This window comes from Cupressus sempervirens, chromosome 5 (genome assembly GCF_028749045.1).
Source record: "Cupressus sempervirens isolate cs-2001-9-10 chromosome 5, ASM2874904v1, whole genome shotgun sequence".
NCBI classification, from domain to species: Eukaryota; Viridiplantae; Streptophyta; class Pinopsida; order Cupressales; family Cupressaceae; genus Cupressus; species Cupressus sempervirens.
This window is the reverse complement of record NC_143122.1, coordinates 247,294,891-247,318,535: the sequence shown is the minus strand read 5'-3', so window position 1 is coordinate 247,318,535 and position 23,645 is coordinate 247,294,891.

Here is a 23,645-nt window from a genome sequence, read left to right as displayed (position 1 = left end):
CCCCCTTTCGCATTGATGGAAAACCAATACCAACGATAATACCAAATATATATATATATATATATCTTTTAAATTTCTCCCTCTATCTATATATGTCCATCATCTATATAGGCTAATGTGAGGTTTATCAATCTCCTTCAATGTATCTCCCTTATATCTCCCTTGTCAGATTATTTTCTCTATCTCGCTCTTTGAAGTATCTCTCCCTCTTTCTAATATTTAGGTACTTTTCTCTACTTATATCCCTTTGTACTCATATGTCCCTCTTTGACAATAATGTCAAAGACTTGTCATCTCTATATGTAGATATATTCAATTTAGATTCTCCCTCTATCACCTTGGATGTGACTGTAAGTCTTCTAATTGAGCTCCTTGAATACTTTAGGTAGCTCCTAAAGTAAGATCCACTACATTGAGTTGTAAGATACAACATCTAGCTTAGTTGATGCATGACACTACTCATATTTCTTAAGTAGCTTTGGATAGGGGTATCACCCTATTTTACCTCAAAGATATTCATATGCACCCTTAAGTAAAGCTTTTGTGAATATATCAGCTATGTATTCTTTTTTATTGACATATTCCATCCTCATTTCTTTGTCTTGAACCAATTTTCTCAAGTAATGATACTTGATTGCAACGTTCTTAGTCTTTGTGTGCATCATAGGGTTCTTTGATATGTTTATAGCACTTGTATTATCACAATAAATTACCATAGGTTTAGTGATTTCCTCCTTCATACCTTTGAGTATCTATTTGGTCCATGGCATATTTGTACAATTTAGTGCAATAGCCACATATTCATCTTTGTCAGTAGAGTGAGATACACAATTTTGTTTCTTACTGGTCTAGGTGACCAATCTCTTTCCCAAAAAATGCTCCACCACTTCTTATTTTTTGTCATCAATGTTTCCAGCCCAATCAACATATGTATTGGCTGTTAACTCAATTTTTTCGCTTTTTTTGTAGTATAGACCATAGTCTTCTATTCCTTTTACATATCGCATAATTCTCTTAATAGCCATCAAATGATTCTCCTTAAGATTTTTAGAAAATATTACAACAATTCCAACAGCTAATACAATGTCAAGTCTACTATGTACTACATATTGCAACTTCCCAATCATAGACCTATACAATGTTTGATTCACATCAGAAGAATCAACATTCTTTGATAGTTTGTGTCTTGTCACCATAGGAGTGCTAACTAGTTTTGAATCCTCCAATCCAAAAAAATTCAATATTTCTTTCATATATTTGACTAAGTGATGTATATACCATATTTCATTCGATATACTTGCAAACCAACAAAGAAATTGATCTCCCCAAACATAGACATCTCAAATTCTTTCTTCATTTCATTTGCAAATGCATTACATAATGCATCCTGACCTCCAAATATGATATTATCAACAAAAAATTCAACTAGTAAAATATATTCAAGTATAAATTATTGTTATCATAAGTCTTCTTAAAACCAATTTTCATAAGATAATTTTGAAGCCTTGCATACCATGCTCTTGGGGATTGCATTAAACCATACAAAGCTTTGTGATGTCTACATACCATGTTCTAGTTTTTTTTATCAACAAATCCTTCAAGTTGTTCTATGTAAACTTATTCTTCTAATATACCATTCAGAAATTATGAATTCACATCCATTTGATAAACTTTGAAACATTTGTATGTAGAATAAGCAAGAAAAGTTCTTACTCCTTCCAATCTTGCAACTGGGGCAAATTTTTCTCCATAATCAATCCCTTCTTGTGCATAACCCTTGCAAACTAATCTTTCCTTATTTCTTGTGACTTCACCATTCTCATCTAACTTGTTTCTTGACACCTACTTGGTTCCAATCACATTATTGTCCTCTGCTTTGGGTACTAGAGTCCATGTTTTGTTCTTCTCAATCTGATCAATCTCTTCTTTCATGGCTTTACACTAGTCTTCATTCTATAAGGAATCTTTCACTATCTTAGGCTCATGCATGCTCACTTCTGAGCCTATTCCTTAAAATTTATCTAGCTTTTTTATCTCCAATAAATTTTTCAATAGTGTGATGTCCCTTGACATACTTTGATAATCTTGGTTTTGCTCTACTATCTTCAATGGGTTTGTCAACTTATGAATCACTATGTACTTCTCTATTAGGTAGATTGGCATTCCTTTCATGTACACTTATCTCAAAATTACAATGTACCTCAGGTTCTATCTACAACTCAATTCCTGAAGGCAATTGTGTTCCTGAATGCAACTCAACATTCATTATATGTCACGTAGTAGTTACTAAAACTTGTTGATTTCCAGCTTGGTTTACAACATCTTCATTAGTAGACATACCTTCATAAAAGAATATAAAGGAATTTTACTCTTTAGGTTCCCTCATAGGTTCAGCTTCATGTACCTTTGTGTATTTGTCAAACTTCACATTTGCACTTTTCACAACTTTGTTAGTGTTAGTATTCAAACACTTTTAAGATTTTCTTCTTGTGGAATAGCCAAGGAATATAACTTCTTCACTTTTAGAATCTAATTTACCATTCCTAAAATCCTTAAGAATGTAGCACTTTCTTCCAAATACCTTATAATATTTCACATTGGGTGAGTATCCATACCATAATTCAAAAGGTGTTGAATGAGTACCTTTCTTGACTTGTACATGGTTCATGGTATAGATAGTTGTACTTATAGCTTTACTCCAATATTTCAAAGTAGTATTCTTCTCCATCATGAGTGTTCTAGTACAGTCCATTACCTATATGTTCCTCCTTTTAGCAATCCCATTTTGTGGAGGGGTCCTAGATGCAAAATTTTGTCTCTTCATTCCTCTATCATTACACAACATCTCAAACTCATTTGATGTAAATTCTCCACCTTTGTCAAATGTCAAACATTTCAATATTTTGTCTGTCTCCTTTTTAACTCTAACTAAGTACCACTTAAACATTTGGAAAGCATCATATTTCTATTTTAGAAACATAACTATCATCATCCTAGAATAATCATCAACAAATAGGATAATGTGCTTGTCACCTTTGTAGCTTTGCACATAAATTGGTCCACACAAATTAGTATGAATGAATTCTAACCTTTTTTTATAAGTGTGAGTCTTACTTTTAAAACTAGATTTTGTCATCTTGCCTAACTAACATTGTTTGCAAATTATATTGTTAGGTTTCTTCAATTTAGGCAAACCTCTGACTCTTTTCATGTTACTGATACTGATTAAGTTATTAAAATTAACATGACATAACCTCTTGTGCCATAGCCACACATCATCAAATTCTACAACAAGACAAGTAGAATCATTCATATCAGGATAAAATAGATTACCTCTAGTTTGATCACCTTTTCCAATTAGTTTCTCATCAGTGCCATAAATTTTTTCTATCTTGTTCTCAAACTCAACTTTGTAACCTAAACTATTCAATTGTGACACACTCAAAAAGTTATAGTTAAGTCCTACATAATAAACATTGTCACACATAACCATTTCTGTGAGTTTAATTGACCCTTTACCTTTTATCATATAGGGTACATCATTACAAAATGTTACACTATTTTGACCATAATTATCAAGGGTAATGAACTTAATTTTATCTCCAATCATGTGATGTGAACACCCACTGTCAATTATCCATCTATTACTCTTGTTCACATAAGATATTAGTGCAGTTGACTCATCAAAATCAGAATCATCCTTCATTGTAACATACACCACTTCATCATCATGGTCATTAGATCCATCTATGGTTTCATTTTCAACAATGTAGCAAGACTTCTTTCCTTTACCTTTTTAATCGTTATCGTCCTCATCTCTTTTGCTTATGTATTTTTCTCCACTTCTATTATTCTTCTTCTCTGGACATCTACCAGCAATATGATCAACCTCATTGCATTAAAGCACATTATAGGTAGCTTACCTTTGAATTTCCATTTGCCTCTATGAAATATCCTTATTAGCAATGCTTTAAATTGTTCTACATCCTCCTCATCTATATCACTATCACTAGAAACATATTTTACCTTTTTCTTTTTATGTTTAGGTTCTTTTAATGATGGTTTAGCTTTGAAAGAAGGTTCAACTTTTTTTATTTTTGAAATTATCAAAATTAGAGTGTTCAAAGGTAGCGAGCCTACCTACCAAACCTTCAAGGGACATATTACTACCACCAAATATACATCTTAGTTCTTGTATGGAAGAAACTCTAATAGCATAGATAGGCAATATTGTTCTCAATAATTTTCTCATTACAATATCATAATCAATGATACCATTATCTTCTCTAATAGGATTAATAACATCTTTTATTTGAGAAAAATATTGAACATTGTTCCCACCTTCTTCCATTCTAATGTCATCGAATTTCCCCCTTAGACTTTTAGATTTGGCTCTCAGAAAATTTTTATCTCCTCCATAAATTATGTGTAAAGGATCCCGCATCTTCTTTGTAGTGTCACAATCTTTGATGTCATCAAACTCATAGTTACTTAGGGTAGAGGAAATCTCCAACATTGCATGATTGTGTTCTTTCTTCTTTTTTAGATCATTGACAGTTAGGGCTCCAACCTGGGATCAACATACTCGTTGGTGATGGTAGATTGTGCATGGTCTCCAAGACCTCCTAGGTGTAGCTTCATTAAAATAATTCATGTAGGAAAGTTTTCGTTGTTAAGCTTGGGAACCTCTCCCTTATACATCTCTAATCTTTTTCTTCCACTACTTTCAAACTTATCCTCTAAAGAAATATGGCTATGATACCAATTGCTGGAATTCTTTAGAATAACTAAGAGGGAAGCTGAATCAGTTATCCAAGGTCCAAATGTAAACATAAAACTTTTCAATTCTTAGTAGATCCATATCCATAAAACTTCAACATGCATGAATGCATTAGATCATACAATACTTAAACTTTGTAGGTTAGTGTCATAGCTCAAAACAACTTTGGATAAATGTAAACATGAAACACCATAAGAAAATTCACAAAATTTGACACAAGGATTTTATGTGAAAACCCAATTTGGGAAGAACCACCAATTACATGCTATTAATTCTCACTCTTCTAAAGTGATTCTGTATGAAAGACCAGCCCTGTTAATGGTTATAATACGCACTATTAAATGTGACCTGGTTAAACGATTTCAATCACCTTGTTAGGAGTGAACCTTGTTAGAGGACTTTAGACCATTCTATTAGAATGTCCCCTCATTAAAGAATTTACAAATGGCTATTAGGTCAACCTTAATTGAAAAGATTTTATCCACACTGGTATAGTTATTAGAAATTAATAGTAGGACTTGATCTGATAAAAACTTATAACTTAATTACAAATTACAGATCTTTGTTTTAGTCCTCCATTCTGCTTGGTATTCATACTCTTTAGCTCTGATAGCTTGTTCACCCTTCAAGCATTCATACCCTTAAGCCTTCTTTCTTTACATGCCAACCATAGTCACCTCTATTGAGTCACTAAATGAAGAAATATCCTAGACTCCTATTCTTCCTTAGCTTCTTGCACATGACAACCTTTGCTTCTACCTAGCTATCTCTATAAATAGATAATTTAGATATTTTGCCACTTAACCACAATCATTCATTTTAGGGTGAGGTGGGATTAGGTAGGATTCAATGAATATACCCACTTTTCCATTTCACTCCTCTAGAAACTTCCTCTATAATCTTCCTTGTATTCATTGCAAAATAGTTTACCTTGAATTTTGTGCCACTAGCTCATCATAGTTATCTTCCAAATGCTTCACATAATTCAAGAAAATAAAATAGTTAGCTTAGATTCATCAAATCTTTTATTTAACAATGTTTCTTATCACTTAGCATCTATACTAGTCTATCAGTTGGCCAACACTAGTTCACTTGGAAAACACTAAAGTTTACTGATGCTCAACATTAACTAAACTTTACTCAACATACACTAACAATCACTCAGCGTGCCCTATTTTTCATCTTTTCTGGATACCTCTTGATCTTCACTCTACTTCCACTAATTTTCACTCAACTTGCACTAACTACTCGGCAAGACTTAGTAGACACTTTTCTTACTTGATCATCTTCCATTCTTAACTTGAGTAATGTTTCATTTCAAACTATAAGTAGATAAATAATACACTATAGTATCAATGTCTTACTTGTTCTTAGTGCTTCTTTTACATACCAAATAACTCAACCTTTCATTGGTTTCTATTGTTATCTCCTATTTTTAAATCCTCTTCATAAATCAACTAAATGATAGCCTTCAGACCAAAACACAATTGTTTCACCAGCAGGTAGTAGGTTTGACATCATTCACAAAATAATTATTGTTCCATTATAGGTTCTTCACTTCAAAACAATCTTATATCAACAACTAAATCTACCCCTCTACTAAGTATAGTATTGGGAATTTTTTAAAAGTAGACATTGTATACAATTTCCATTGTCAAAAATATCATTTTAGGTTTAGGAATCTCATCAATGACCAATTTTTCTCCTTCCTTGCTTGCTTTTGTTAGCCTTGGAAATTCATAAAGTATATCCTTCCATGTGTTTAGTGCTTCTCCCACTCCATTGAGTCATATTACCTTAAGGATAACTTTCTTTGTAATATCATTGGGCCCATCAAGCCATATGTATTTTCCATGTGTACTCTACTTAGTACTAGCCTCACCCAGTCCATACAAATGAAATTATGGATTTTTATTATATGGTGCAATGTTGTATTCAATAGGTTCTTCCATTCTTTCTTCAATATACCATCTTCTAGGAATGTAGAGAATACCTCATACGCCATGCCTTTTCCCATCTCTACAATACTTTTCTTCATTTTTGCGCTAATATATTAAAAAAATAGAAGGTAGAAGCAAGAAGTTTGGTCTCAATTGTATGGAAGTTTGTGGATTAAGATCATGCTCTTTTAGAAATGGGTACCCATTTTTAAAAAGAAGGTACCTCATTTTAGGCTCAGGTGCTTGATCCAAAAATTTAAAAACATGCACCTATTTTTTTTAAATCAGGTGCCCATTTTTTATTTTGTAAACAATAAAAAATTTGTAATTTTTAGAAATGGCTACCTATTTTTGAAAAAGTGGGTACCCATTTCTAAAAATTCAATTTTATTTTTTTTAGGTGGGGGGGATTTTATGTGTCGATTTGACTTTTTCAAAATGGGTACCAGTTTTTTGAATTTCAAATAATGAGTGCTAGTTTCTTACAACATGAGGTGAGTGTTTTTCCCCCTACCTCAAATTTTGGTTCAAGATAGGCTTGGTGAGAGCAAGCGTATGCCTTGACCTCTCAAGATTTGGCTAAGGCATTGAATTGGCAAATTCGCACTTTGCCATAATTTTTAGAGGGTCTTTTCGATCAAATTTTTTTATGAAACAAAAACCCATTAGAGCTCTCACCATACTTATTTCATAAATATAAATTTTATAGTGCTATGATTTTATTTACTATTTTTGCATTATTGTTTAATGAAAGGTGGTACCTAAATGTAAAATAATGAAGTTCACTAAAACTTTAATAGCTTTTTTATTTTATAATTTTTCTTAAATTAATTTATATGTCATCAATCTACATACAATTCTTTTGAGGTTAAAAAACAAAATTGAAAAAGGTGAAATTTTGATCAAATTATGGTGTCCATACATGACAGGTTTTAAAATTTACTTTTATAGCCAATTAATAATTAAAAAATTAAGGAAAAATATTGTCATCAATCTTAGTCGTATTTGTAAACTCCCTTTAAAAGGATTTACAAAAAATCATTTATTTGTGTTAAATTATGGTGTATGTACATGAGTGCGGTATGGTCCTGAAACAAGCATTTTGAAAAGGTGGTTTTTAAAGATCCATGCTAGAAACAAAATCTATCATATAGGTAGACAAATAAATTACATATTCAAAAAGTAGATTTTGAACATTAAAAATTTTATTTATAAATTTTTTTATATTCAACCTCTAAATACCTCGAATTTTGACATCAATTGACAAGAAATTTTAAAAATAGAAAAAATACTTCTACTTTAATCCCAAAAGTGAGACCCAACTTCTTGCACTTACCTAGAATTTCTCTAGACAATGAGGATAGTGTCATTGCCTATTTTACCCCATCTCCCTTTAGTGAGGTAACCACATATTCTAGTTCTACTAGGTCTTCATTATTGACAAGCTCAATATTTTCTACCGTGATGCTATTTGTGTTTTCCTATAATTTCTTAGTTCTTTTTCCTTAGATTTTGTGCTCAAAGGTGTTAGAAACTTTGTCATAAAAAAAATGATGCACAATAGATTCACTAGGTTTACTTAAATTTTTCTTAGCTGAAGTATTGGAATTTACAAATTAATTAATCAAGCCCTTCTTAGCCTATTTATATCTTCTAATGGGCTATCACTAGGTTAATATTAATAAGCAATGGTAAACACAATGCTTACCTAACTATCCTTTTGTAATTAATATGAGTGACCCTTCCAACAATGGTCATAGTCTCAACATTTTCTTGTCATGATATAGGCTCATCATGCTTTTTTCGTGCAAGCTTCTACCTATTTTTAATAGGGGATCTATGTATGGTATGTTCTTTGTCATTCAACCCCTTTTAAGCTAAGATTGGCTTAGTTTATTGCAAAAATCTCACCAATAAAAAGTGAGTTTCTTACTTCTACAAACTTGACTTCTTTGCTTTTATTTTCTTTCCTTGCCCATATGTTGTTGAATTCCTTTTTGACTTCCTCCTTTTCCACTATCTTATTCTTTGGTTTTTTGTCCAAGTTGTTCACTTGGGCTACTTTTATTTATCAACAATATTAAGCAAGATGACCTATCTTGTTGTAGTAGTAATAGGTTGTACATGTTCCTCTCCATTGTGCTAAGTGGTTCCTTTGACTAGTCTCTTTTTTTGCAGTGGTCATCTGTATGTCCTTTGTTCTCAAAAGTTGAACATTTAGGTGTGTTGAATTTTCATTCCAACCTAGATTGGAGGTTCTCTAAGACTATTGATTTTTCCATTTTTTAATCTACATACCTCTTTCATGTGTCCATACTTGTTATAGTAGTAAAAATAACCATCACATATATTCTCATTAGAATGATATGTGCACTCTTGGGAGGAGTTACCATACTAGTGACATTTGTTATATTAACCACAGATATCATATTGTGTATTAGGTGCAATCTTTAATGCCAACATACATTTGAGCTGTGAGCAACTTTACGAGAATGATGAAAAGTTGGTTTCTTAGATTATTTAACTTTAGACAATATTTTTCCTTGTCCTTTATTGGTTTGGTTCATTCTCTCAACTATCATTACATTAATTCTTACTTTCTCCTTCATAGCCAATACCAGTTGTTTCTCTTTCTCTTCCTTTAATCTTTGAGTTTCTTATCTATCCTCATAAAGCTATCATTAAAGTTCTACAACTTATCATTCCTCTCATTGGTGTTTCTTAGATCCTTAATTAGTCTTTGTATCTTCTTGTAATTACTTTTAGTGTTCTTCTTGTCTTCTCTTTTTGCTTCTATGGCCTCACTTAGTGCTTTTCCATGTTTTTCCAGTGTATATGTAGCATCAAATTTCCCTTTTTGTGCTTGACTCACTCTCTCTCATGCTTCTACTAGTTGTTTGCTTATTTTTGCAACCAAATTTCTTAAATTCTTCTTATTAGTTATGAGATTAGAGATATTTTCTTCGGATTCATCTCAGTTTCTCCACTCTCACATTTTCTCAATGATTTCACGCCTCTCAATGAGTTTCTTTATAAGATTCTTTCTTTTTTATAATTATTCACTCATCTTTTATTCTAGGTCCTCTATAGTGTGTAGATATTCTTCATACAAATTCTTGTACTTCATGATTGATGTTTGATCTACCCTCAAGTTGTTAGACTTGAAGCTATCACATTCCATAATCTAATACCAATTGTTGGTCCTAATTGGTACTAAGGACCAAGGGGAAGTAGTAATAACTCTAAAACTAGTTATTCTTCTAACATCTCCAACTATACTAACTACATTCACTTAAGAATAAACATGATTATAATTAAAGTGAGATAGAAACAAGTAAACTCATACAAAAAAGAATTCATCAATAGAAATATAGATTTTATACATGGAAACCCTCAATGAGAAGATAAAAACCATAGTGGGGATAATATACCCACTAGCCTTTTACTATAGATAAAAGGTTGCTTAGTTAAGAGCTACACCTTGTTTCATTTGTGAACACATTCTATTAAGAATGCTAGTAACTTGTTAAGATTATAGTCACCTACTAGGACTACCTTGTTTCAAGATTTAGAACTCCTTCTAAGAGGCACCTTATTCAAAAAAATTAAGATGTTCTTTCTATTAAAGCATGGTTGATTAAGAGCTTACACGATGAATATGATTGTTAGAGAGGAATAAAATGTGATCTAAAATATATAACACTTCTTTCTTTATAGATCTTCAATGAATACCTTTTGAGATAACACAATCTCCTCTTATTGCTTGGGTGTACTCTATGATATCCTTCTATATCACTCTTTTTAACTCTTCTCTACTCACCCATTTCTATAGTGCATACCTCTACTCCTAGTTAGCTTTAGGTTTTTGTCTCTATCCTTTTCTTATTTAATATCTTTTGTCTTTCATTCTATTCTTCCTTTAGAAAAAATAAATGTACCATTCTCACCTTTCACTTTTTGTTCACACTTTTTTTCTCTTATGCCAATTCTCTCAATTTCTTTAGCATCATTCCATACACACACCAACTCATTTGAATTTGTGAAGTCTCCATTTTTTCATCTACTATTTTCAAAACCCTTGAAGAGTATCTCACTCAAACTAGTGAATTCAAATTTTGAATTCAGACTACTAAAGTATTCATGAGGGACATGTGACACCTATAATATAGGGTCTAGACTAGTAGTACTGTCTATCTATTCCGGGTATCATCTTAATTTATTTGTCCTTTCTATATTCTATCATTCTTGTTAGAATACAAACCAAATTTTAATATTCTCCATACCCACTCTACCATGCCATAGTGATGACTCTTCATGTTGACTTTGATAGTCATTTCCTTGTCTCGTTCTCCTATACTAACTAGTGAAGTTGTCTATCAGTTCCCATGAGATAGTTTATTCTCCTCGAGCAATGGCCAATCAATGACAACACACTTACACCAACTAATCTTCATTATGCCAATGTACCTAGTAATGTTAAAAGATGGTTCTAAAAATATTTGGAAATAAAATATTATTATGATTACTTGCATGTCTTATATTACATAATTATAAATTGATATTTATTACTATTAAATAGAATTCAGAACTCCATATCTAGTTTTACTAATAAATACAACTAATACCCTAAGTAATAACCTATACAAAAATAGTTATTACTTTTAGGATTTCATAAGTGGAGGGATGAGTGTGGGTAGAAATAGAGCTAAGGTTTCTAGCATCATTGGAGAGTCAAAGAATTGGGGGCATGATGATGGAGACCAATAGGGATTTTTAGGTTGGGGCTCCATTTTTTGTAGTTTGTGTGGTTGTGTGAGTTTGTCTCTTGGATCTTAGAGGCAAGCTTTGGTTCTTTTTTGGAGTATAGAGGAGCCCTATAACTATAGGTTCTTATTAAGAAACGACCTTTGTTCTCTTCTCCATGGCTTTGTAACTTCCCTTTTTGCATACAATTTATTCTCATCTCTATGTGTTTTGGCTCACCTATGAGAGCATTGTGTCGGGCATTTTTCATAAGATAAAGTAATATTGGGTTATGCAATTCTCTTATGCACTACCTCTTTTTGGGTTTGAAGGCCTTCCCCTTTTTAGTAAGCCATATATTGCTAATGATTCCTTAGATAAAATTTAGTTGTTGGGATCCTAGGGTTCCTCTCCTCTCTCTATAGGTCTTTACTTTTCTCTCAATTGGTGTATTATCACTAGGTTCTGGGTATGTGCAAGATCATGGTCAACCAAACTATGCTCTTAAGTGTCAATAAAAAATCAAAAAATTAGGGTTATGTCAACTTGAAGCACAATTTTCTACTTGTTATTAGCTTTATATCAAAAATTTGAGAGAAAAAAAAATCTAGGAAATTGAATCTAGTTTCTAAACTACTAGGAATTATCTCAAAAAAATAAAAATTGATTGGTCAAAATTTTGAATTTTAATGCAAGATTACAAAAATTTTAGAACAAAAATAAGAAGTAGATGTATGTTTGACCACCTTACTCAAAATCAAATGATAATATTTTTTCATAATATTCTAGATATAAGTAGTAGACTCATACCTAGATGTGACACATATTTTTGGGTATTTTAATTCTAAATAAATAATTAATAATTAATTTTTGACTTTAGTATTTTTGGAATAAAAAACTCTTGTATCTGACCACCTTAACTAATTCAAAACTCTACAAAATTTATTTTTTTATTTTTTTCCTTATAGTGGAAGAAACATAGAATGTGATGCATCTTTTGGATTTAAAAAATGTTTTACCATTTGAAAGTTATAATTGTTTTTTGAGTAGTGCATCAGTCAACACTTTATATGTAACCCCATTAGAAAATAAGTAATAATTACTTACTAAACTCATAATTTGAAAAACTTTACATTTATGGAATGATAAAAACATTCTTAATAAACCCTTTTCATTTCATCAAATTTTGGCAAAAAATAAGTCTTCAACTACATGTTTAAAGTAAAAATCACATAAAAATAGGCCAAAAACACAGTTTTAGGATTTTTTTGAAGTTGACCATATAGGGTTGGTAGCAAAAGATATACTAGATCTTATAAAGATATTAATTATTTTCATTTAGTATTAGGGTGGGTGGGAAAAAATTTTGAATAGATTTTGAAATGGTTTGAGGCATTTCAGAACTACATATTTTTTAGATTGCCACTTTTTGGCACACCATGTTCCTGCACATACCTTGCTTATGGTTCTAGGTTTTTGTGTTGAAATTTCTTGAGGATTTTTGTGGTGTTTCCCTTATGGTCATGCTTTGGTTCCTTTTTGGATCTTCTCCTCTACTCTTCTGCTTCTCTTTTCTTAGTTTAGCGGGTTTAAAGATGTTTTTTTCTTCTCCTTTCTCTTTGGTGCCTTCAATTTTTAGAGGCTAATTTCTACTGCTCGGGGCATGCTCTTTCCCCTTCTTCTCCTTGTTCTTTCTCAAGGTCTTCTCTAGTTGGTTGTATCTTTATGAGGCTCTTATAAAAGGATATTCTTTCTCTATAGAGGTGAAAAATCACTCAGTTTCTTTGTGGAAGATTTTATTTCTCTCCATTGTTCTATTCTTTTAAGTTTCCATTTGAGGTGGGAGGATCTCTTTGAGGTGGAGGCACATCCTTTCAAGGTGGATGCACATTGTTTTGAGGAGGATTTCTATTGGTAAGAAGTTTCCAGTGGTTGTAGGTTCCCTTCCTCACATAGATGCTAGGTGGACGGTTTGTTTTTGGTGGAATGTCTTCCTTTGCCTGGTTGTTCTCTCTTACATCACAAGTTGGAGTCACTTCCTTCTCTTTTCATTTTTTTGTTTCTAATAGATTCCTTCTTGCTAATCTTTATATTTTCTGTTTAGCTTTGAAGGTTTTTCTTCTTCCTTGCCGCTCCTCTTTTGGGTGCATTCTCTTTGGTGTCCAGTTTGGGGTTCCAACCTAAACCCCTATGTTTTTTAGATTGCAATCTCTTATTTGTTGGACCTGGGTCTCATTTCTTGTGGCTTCCACCAAAATCATTTTGAGTCCACCTCTTGTAAATTCATTTTAGCCTACCTATTATGCTTGATATTTCTTCTATGATCTTGCTACTTCTTTTGGTTGAATGGGTTTGGGCCCTGTCCTACCATATCTAATCAAAACAATGTATACAAAAACATATATGAACATCTAGTAAAAAAATCCTATCATAATTTAATGTAGATCTATATTATCAGTATGTTCAAGATATATAAAAATGATTACTTGAGATAATATAGTATCCTCTAATATTTTTATTATCTTTTTTGTCCACTCATCTGGTATATCAATTTACAAAACTATTAGTATGTAGATTATTTATGTAAACTATATAATATCAAATTGATGTTTCAAATTTTTTTGTGAATAAAATATTATTATGACTACTTGTATTTTTTTCTTTTACTTAATTTAAAAATGATATTCATTACTATTAAGCATTTAGAACTCAATATCTAGTGTGACTAGTAAACACAACTTATACAAAAAAAAGTATATGAACTTCTACTACAACAAGGCCTATCCTAATTGTAGTGCAAATTGATATTATCATTATACATAGGATATATAAAAATGATTACTTGAGATAATATAATATCCTCTAATATTTGTATTAACCTTTTTTTACCCATGTGGTCCATTTTGTAGCTTGTTCCATCCACCTTAAAATATTGACATCCAAAATGAAATATCTATAGAGTATATCCACACATTATTCCACTAATAATTGTGAAACGGTGTACATGGCATAGAGCTTCTCTCTTACCTTTCATTTTGTGTCAATTCCTTAATCTCTATCATAAAGTTATCTAGGTGAGCTTCAAAAAAGTACATTCAAGGGTGGTTTTGGTCCAAGTGTATCCACTTGAAATTACCCATTTAAACATTCTCACTAGCTTATGTTACTAGAGGTCCTTAAAAATATCCTCATTCAGTCTCATCACAAATGAAACTTGTACATTATCATTGTTAAAAAATAATCTCTTTAGAGACTTAGTATGGTACTGTTGGAAATATAGATGGAGTAATTGAAAGGGAGAGTGAATCAGTTATCACAAAAACAAATCCATAGATCCCTTAGATGTCTTAAATAACTAGTTACTATTGTCACTTAGTAGCCACACAAAAAATATGTTGTAACTTGGTAGATGCATGTTAACTTATTAAGAATTCACAAATATTTAACATGCATGCAAATAAGAAATAACATCAACACAAGAGACACTAGATTTAACATGGAAACCCAATATGGAAAAAACCACCAAGTAACTAGCTACTAATTTTTACTCTTCTGAAGTGAGCCCTATTAGGAGCCAACCCTATTAAAGGTTACAAAACACATTGTTAGGTGTACCTTGTTAGAGGATTTAATCACCCTGCTAGGAGTGGCCTTGCTAGAGGACTTAAGAATGATTCAATAGAACTATCCACCTTCTTAGAGGATATACAAAATGGCTATTAAACCAACTCTATTAAGAGACTTAGAAATCACTACTACAACTATGAGAAAGTTTAATGCCCTACCAAGGGATCCAAAAGAATTAACCTAAAGTTTTACTAAGTTTTCCAAACAATATTTTTATTTTTTTTAAAACAAGAAAGATAATCATACACATCAAACACATAGTAGCAGAAGCAATAACATACAATCAACTGTAAGAATACATAACAAGTTACATTCCTTAAGAATCCCATGACGTTGTGTCACATTTAATCTAATTAATACTAAGTCTAACAACTACCACACATTAAATAATAATTTAAAAAGTCCAATGTCCATAATATACTTTTTTGTTTGAATGCCTCTTGGCAATTAAATTTAGAATACTCAATCATCCACTGTACATGTCACAAGGTATGAAAAGTTTAAAAGATTAAACATATGTAAAAATAAAGATACACCATCCTCATCGACCATGATATAGGTGCAATAAAGTAAATGAAACCAATAACATACATGATACATCCATCCATCAATAAAGATATAACAACCATCGTAAAAGATATCCATCCATCACAAAACACAACTAAATAAATGCACGGTTCCTCCCAACCATCAATAGCATCATTAGACCATTGTGGGCCCTAGCCATCCCTCCACACGTAACATCCCAAGTCATTGAAGAGATCATTGATATTGTCATAGTAGGGATGTCACTCCTAAAACATGTTATAACATATGCATAAAGAAATCTAACATGCAAGAATAAAGCATAAGATGATCCTACAAGTAGATAACATCATCTATCACATGTTAATCATCAAAATAAAGAAATGTACCAGTAAATAACATCCATCATAAGATATAACATCCAAGAATAGAATGAAGGTAAATGCCAACAAAAAATTCTCTAGCCACGGTGTCTACAGACGGATCTCAAAAGGTAAGAGTGAAAAAGCACTACCACCTGACCACGTGGAACCTAAATGGCCCACTCCCACCACACTGAGGAGATAGTATCAAGTCCCAAACAGGATATCAAATCACATAACACAAGATAACAAATCACATAACACAAGAACTCTCTAAGTCTAGGAATCCTAAAAGTACACTAACTCAAGGTTCTAATAGAGAAAGACATCTAATTCCTAGAGGTACACAAAGACATATAGGAAACCTACTATGTAAGTAGGAAAGTGTCATCACATGAATCATGCTAGAGTTACCCTGGTAGTCTCTCAATAGACCCTGGCCCACTAGTGATCCCTATGTAGCCATTAGTATCCTCTCATACTGACGAGGCATACTACGGAATGCAAGGTCACAACCAAGCATTCTCTCTACTCCCATCCTAGTCTGTACTAGCACTCAAGGCATGGGCAAGAACATACAATTATCTTATTAGGTTCATTTTAATCCCCATTTAGTGTAATGTTTTTACTTATTAAAACAAACTACAATGAGTTACCCTAGTAGCCACTTAGGGCCCTAGCCCCCATTGTAAGCCACTTCCCGACACTACAAGTAGATAACCTACCCTAGGCTCATGAAATCACAAATCACAAAATCACCTTAGTCCTATACAAGCAACTGGAAAGCATCATAAAGATAACCTAAATAATTACATCAGTTCTCCACGACCAACTAAAGAGCATCCAATGATAAATCATAAATATCCAACGGTTCTCAACGAGCAACCAAAAAGTATCTCAAAGTAATACTAATCGAAGACTCCAAAATGGTCAAGTCAAAACATGTCACAACATGACATCATCAAGATAAAAAAAAACACTTCAGTCTCATCAAGGCGACTGGAAAGTAATCCATGTATAACTGATCAATGATTCAAAAATGGTTAAGTCAAGTATCTCAAATACATACACCTCAGCTTCACATAAGAAGACTGGAAAGAAATAACAATTAGTAAATACAAACATCTCATAGAGCATACCATCACATTACCATGGTTGGCTTTAGAAAGATCGAGATCAAATAGCATCAACATGCCATCACATTCGCATAACTCCCAAGCCTCTAGTAGACATCCTAACTAGTCAACACTCTAGGACCACCCAAACCCCAAACATGGATAGCATAAGAAAAAGGATACAAACACGTATTTTAGTTTTCTTTTGCAATCACATGGTTAAGCCAAATATTAGGTTTCAATTTTTGTTTCAAGTATACTTCAAGTGTATAAGATTCTTCATTGAATCTCCAAGTCAAGCCATTTATCTTTTCGAATAAAACATAGAATTATCCCTCCATTATTTTAAAACAATTTTCTAAAATAGTCAAAAGATAATTATTCACTTATTTAAATCATTAAACTAATTCCCATTGACTTTTAATAAAATTATTGCATTATTTTACTAAAATCAATGTTACTAATAATTAAACGAAACTCCCTTAATTCCAAGAGCATCTCCCATTATTCAAATCATAAGAATAATAGTTATCAATTTTCAAATAATTAGTTTACAATTTCTTTAAAACACTTCAAGGACAATCATATATTTAAAATAATCTTCATTGATTTTAAGTAAAATCACTCTCATTCATAATTCAATTATTTAATTCCACTAAACACTTATTAATATCTCTTTTCTTTTAATTTGCCCTCATTTAAAAATCCATTTACTTGAATTGACTAATAATTAATTACACTTCTTGTACTATTAACTAATATTAATTAAATTTAATAAATCATATAAAACTAATGCATAATAATAAGATTCTATTTTAATTCGAACCCAAACCCGAATCAATTTCCAAATTTGGATTCTACTAAGGGAAGATTGCAATAATATTTTTAATTCCCATAACTGGATGAAACAATATGCATGCCCGAATTTTAAATTACAAAATTGAAGATTCATTCATAGAGAATTATTTAGACACGATGAAGACAAGAAGAGAGAGAGAGCATAATAAAATATGCAAAATAATCATGAGTGCCTACCTGGACATTGATGCTAATTTGCTATGCCTCAGAAAATTGTAGAGAAGCTACTCCTCTTAGAACCTTCTCCTTTCCAAAAATTCCTTCCTTCTCAAACATTCACAATTCCTCCAAGAACCCCCCCCCGAGTGACTAGGAGTGCTTGTAGAAGCATATGAGGATGTCCAAACACACTAGGAGAGCCTGTATATAAAGGCCTCTAAGATGCATCTAGAATGTGTCTAGAAAGAACTAGGAGATAAGCATGACATCTAAGCACATAACTTCCTTTATAAGAAGATAAACATGATGAGGTGTCTAGAATTTTGTAGACACCATGTGCACAAATAATGTGCTAACTCGTAAGTGTAGACAACACGTACGTAATTAGAGTGCAAACTCCTATATTGTCAACATGACAACTCACAAGAGTTTGCATACTCCTATGTGAATAAATATTAAAATAATGCACATTACTTTATTTAATATTCACTTGACTCCTTTTAAATTAATTTATTAATTTTAAATCTCATGCACTTATCATGTGGTCATGAAATTTTAATAAATTAATTTCTTTTCCACTTTTAAATTTATTTTTGAAACTTAATTGATAAAATATTTATTAACTTAAATAATAATATTATTTAGTACTTATTTAAAAATGAACCCCAAATATATTATTATTAAATTAAATAAATATTATCACGTTCCAAATTTAAACTTATAACTTTTATCTTCAAACTTAATTCTTTTATTTATTTAATTTCCTAATTAATTAAATTAAATTAAATATTAAAATATCATATTAATTTTCCATTTAATAAAATCATTAATTAAATCTTTTAATTAGACTTAATTAATAGAAAAATACACCAAAGACTCATAAAATAAAATACAAAAACCCATCATAGCAAAACACATACAAAATCAAACCAAGGGTTAATATCATGAATTACATCATCTGACGCATTCAGAGGGTACAAAAATTAGATACTTGTCCTAATTTTCAATTAGGAAAAATGGCTTAAAGGGTTTGGATTTGGACTTGAGAATTTATCTCCCCTCTCTTACCATTGAGATAATGCAATAGCGTATGCTCATCTTGGTAATTCAGGGAAGTCGATACTTGGTACCTGCAACTTGCATAAAATTCATGCACGTACATACACAATATATTCTAAGCTAAATAGGCAATGGTAGGACGTGGTACATCATGTAGATCATGACTAGCAGCTGACTATGACTCTCTTCCTTAACCGTATTAGAAATGCCATATAGAAAGAAAACAAATACGCACACCATACACATGCAAGTATGGGGTAAGTATCCATAAGAAAACACATATGATAATAAATCATCTAACTAATCATCATTAATAACTGCAAACACTATAATAATCATCATGCATACATGAAATATAGAATACCAAATGATCTCATCATATAAAAAGCTGAATCTGAAACAATATCTTATAATTCTCAAAATAATGTCACTAATCATCAACCATAAAACTGAAAAAAATGCAAACTAGGGGCAGGCACTACAGAAATTAACAATGAGTTGACCTGAATGAGGTGCAACTAAACTTTGCTAATATAGATCTCTGTTTTACTTCACTAGATCCTCTTTGATCGGATACAAATTTTCTACTCCTCAAGGATATCTGATCCTTCTTCAAAATTTTCTCACACTTTCCTTTTCACACAATCAACTCACTTGCACGCTTGTTCATTACATTTAGTTTTCATAACTTGACCATTTATTTATACCTTATAAATTGTAAGTTGGCTCATTTACAAGTTACATTTATCAATAATCATTACATCAGTTGGCTACAAACATTACATGAGACAATTAAACTTTATTTCCCAAAATAGTGAAATCCTTCATTGGTTGACCCTGCTTCGTAAACACTGCTCCAGAAATAATTTCTAATGGTAACCAAGTGAAGCTCAATAAACACTACAAATTCTAAAAATTCCTTTGGAGACTAACTGAACTCAATAAACACTGACTTTTCCTTCCCTGACCTTGTGAGCTCAGTAGTAACTGACTTCTTCCACAAAGACCTTCAATACCTGAGTGAGCTCAATAGAAACTGTTTCCACAGAGTAGCATTCAGGAACACTCAGTAGACTCTCTAATTTACTTTGCTGACCAACTGAGCTTGATGGACTCTATCTAATAATTGATATGACATTTGTGTAACATCAAAGACAACACACAATTGAACAATTGTATCCAATAGGTACCTCTCTCTTCCATTTAAAATATTAAAAACTATCCTCATTTAGCCTCATCACAACTAAAACATGTACATCAACATTGTAAAAAATTAATCTCTATAAAGGCTTAGCATGGCAGCTCTCTCTTCCATTGAAAATATGTGACATAAATTTAAGACATTTCATAGTATTTGTGTAAGTATTTTCCTAAGGAAAAGAATGAAATTCCAAGATCTAATATTTCAATTGATAGTATAACCGAGATAGACAAAATTTTATGATAAATTGATTTATTCAATATTAATCATGAATATGTGAATGAAATTTTTATTACATTGTAATCTACATGTTCCTAAATATTTAAGCACTAACTCATTTGGAGGCACTTTTTAACAAATTATGGAATTTGTTATTTTGCAATATTTTATGAGGTAAAATATCTCAAAATGTTATTTTTTTAAATGTCTATCATTCATATAATGTTAGGGAGAATTTCATTGGTTGGAGGAAGTCCTCTACCAAGGATCTTTTTAAGAAGAAGGAGGAGATTGATTCAAAAATGATGAAACTTCAGAAGGCTATGCTTGAATGGGATGTGTTTTTTGACACTATTAAGGAGGAACAAGTATGTAGAAACCAATGTAAGGAGGCTACTACCAAAGAGGAAACATACTGAAAACAAAGATATGGGATACACTGGTTAATGGAAGATGATAGGAATATAGCCTTATTCTATAGTCCAACCTCCAAGCACAAGAAGAGAAATACTATCACCTCACTCCAAGATAATAACAATAGTACACTAGTAGACTAGGAGGAGATTGGGAGATGGGCATTTTCTTATTTTCCTATTGCCTATAATGACACAATGATGCAGGAGCATCCAGAGGTATAAGGGCAATCCTGTGTCACCCAAAAAAAATGCACTTAGACTTAGTTTCTGTTTCATGTGTTTTCCTTTTTGGATACCCATTTGGGTCAAATAAAGGTTCCAACTCTCACAGTTCCACTATCAGTGTACTAAAAAATCTCAAAACAATAGGAGCATGTAATTGGGCCATCATTTTGGTGAACTAGGAGGTGTAAATTGGCTAGATGAATGTAATTGTAATTTAGAGCATTCCAAAAAAAAAATTAGGTCAAAAGGCCCCATGGTTTGAAAGTTATTGTAGTTTATCGAGTTTTGGAGACCTCCTAAGAATGCTTCAAAGTCAGGTTAGGGGCATTATATGACCTCAAAAAGGACCAAAAAATGGGGGATGAGTGAAGCTAGTCCATAGGGCTATAAAGTGCTTCAAGACCTTTCTAGAAATGTAAACGATTCGTCAATCGGAGCTACGGTTCAAAAGTTATGCCTCCCAAAAGTTGGATTACCATTTCTAGATTCTTCTAGATTTGCACCGACTTCTAACGCAGCTTTTGGAACCTTCTATTTGGTCGGTGGATGCCTACTAGCACTTTCTAGAATGTACTCCTAGTCCTTAACTCTTCAGGGTCTATTTAAGGAGATTTCTGGCATTGTAAAAGGTAGTTCGGAGTGGAGTTTGAGAGGAGGTACTGAAAGGAGAAATTATCTCCACATTTATGCTATTGTAAGCCCTTAGGGCATATTTGAAGTTTATTTTCTCTATGCTATTTGTATTATCTTATTTTCTCAGTGAATATAATTTCCCCTCTTCTGTTGTGTCCATTTTGTTCTTGGGTTGTGTGCCCATCACACAAATAGGAATGTGGATACAAAATAGAGAGATAAGACCATATAGAACCTTCCTAGAGTGTGAGAAGAGGAGGAAAATGACCTCATCACTAGTAATGTTCTTGAGGAGAAAGTCAAAATGAGATCTTTTTCAATGAAGGCCTATAAAGCCCCTAGACTAGATGGATTCCCCCAATACTTTTTAGTAATTTGGGGAGATTCTTAAGGAGGATTTGACAAGGCTTTCTAGAGATTTCTTCAAAAATGGTAAGTTGCCTTCGAGGCTAAAAAACCCCTTTATTTTCCTTGTTCCAAAGGTTAATGATCCTTAGAGTCTTTCTTATTTCAGACCTATTAGCCAATGTAATATGGTATATAAAAAAAATCCTAATATTTTGGTAAATTGAACTAAGCCATTGATGGAGAACTATATTAGTACCCCTCAGAATGTGTTTTTCCTAGGGAGACTAATTATAGAGGTTGTTGTGACCATACATGAGGTAATCCACTCAATGGACAAAAGAAAAATTACTAGTATGGCACTTAAAATTGATATTTCAAAAACCTATGATAAGGTGGACTGGGAATTTATGTATATGGTCTAGAGAAGAATTTTTTTTTAATTATAAAGTTGTGGGTATGAAAAAAATAATGGTGAAAATTGTAAATTATGTTATGATTTTTAATGGTACTCCATGGGGATATTTAAAGGTTGGTAGGGTTTCAAGACAAGGGGACTGCATTTCTCCTTATTTATTTATCATAGTTTCTAATGTTTTGGGTAGGTCCTTTTCTAAACTAGCTGATTTGGGAACTATTATTGGTGTCAAGGATACTACCATTATCCCTCTAGAGGTTATACAATAGTTTTTTGATGAAACCTTTCTATATGGATATTCTTTAGTTGTGGAAGCTAGAATTTGGAGAAACTTGTTGGGTGACTATGATGAAAGCTTAGGGAAACATTTAAATTTTGGTAAAAGTAAAATTTATTTCTTTAACACTAATCAAGATCTCTAGCTACAAATATAGAACATGATTGGCTATCAATATATTAGTCTTCCTGATACTTACCTTAGTCACCCGCTGACTATGAAGGAAGTGAGTAATCAATTATAGAACACAATCCTAGAAAGAATGCATAAAAGGATTGCTAGCTAGAAAGGAAATATTTTGAATAGTGTAGGGAAGCTTGAACTCGTCAAAGCCTCTCTACAAGAAGTCGTAGTGTATTTTTTATCCCTATTTCAAATTACCAATGTTATGGTGAAGAATTTGGAGAAAGTCCCAGAGGAAGTTTTTTATGGATAGATAGTAAGGAAAAGAATAAGATCATACTAGTAAATTGGTAAATAGTATGTAAACCTAAGGGTAAAGGAAGGTTAGGGGTAAGAAGGATAATGGATATATTGAATAGATCCCTCATTGCTAAGGTGGGATGGAGGTTCATGAATAACCTAGTAGGCTAGTCTAATATAATGAAGGCTAAGTACTTAAACAATGCTCCATTTATTTACTATTTTTAAGAGACTAATTGGTCACAGGGATCCACGATTTGGAATAATGTGTTGAAGAATAATTATATACTAAAGGATGGATTGAGGTAGTTGGTGGTAAG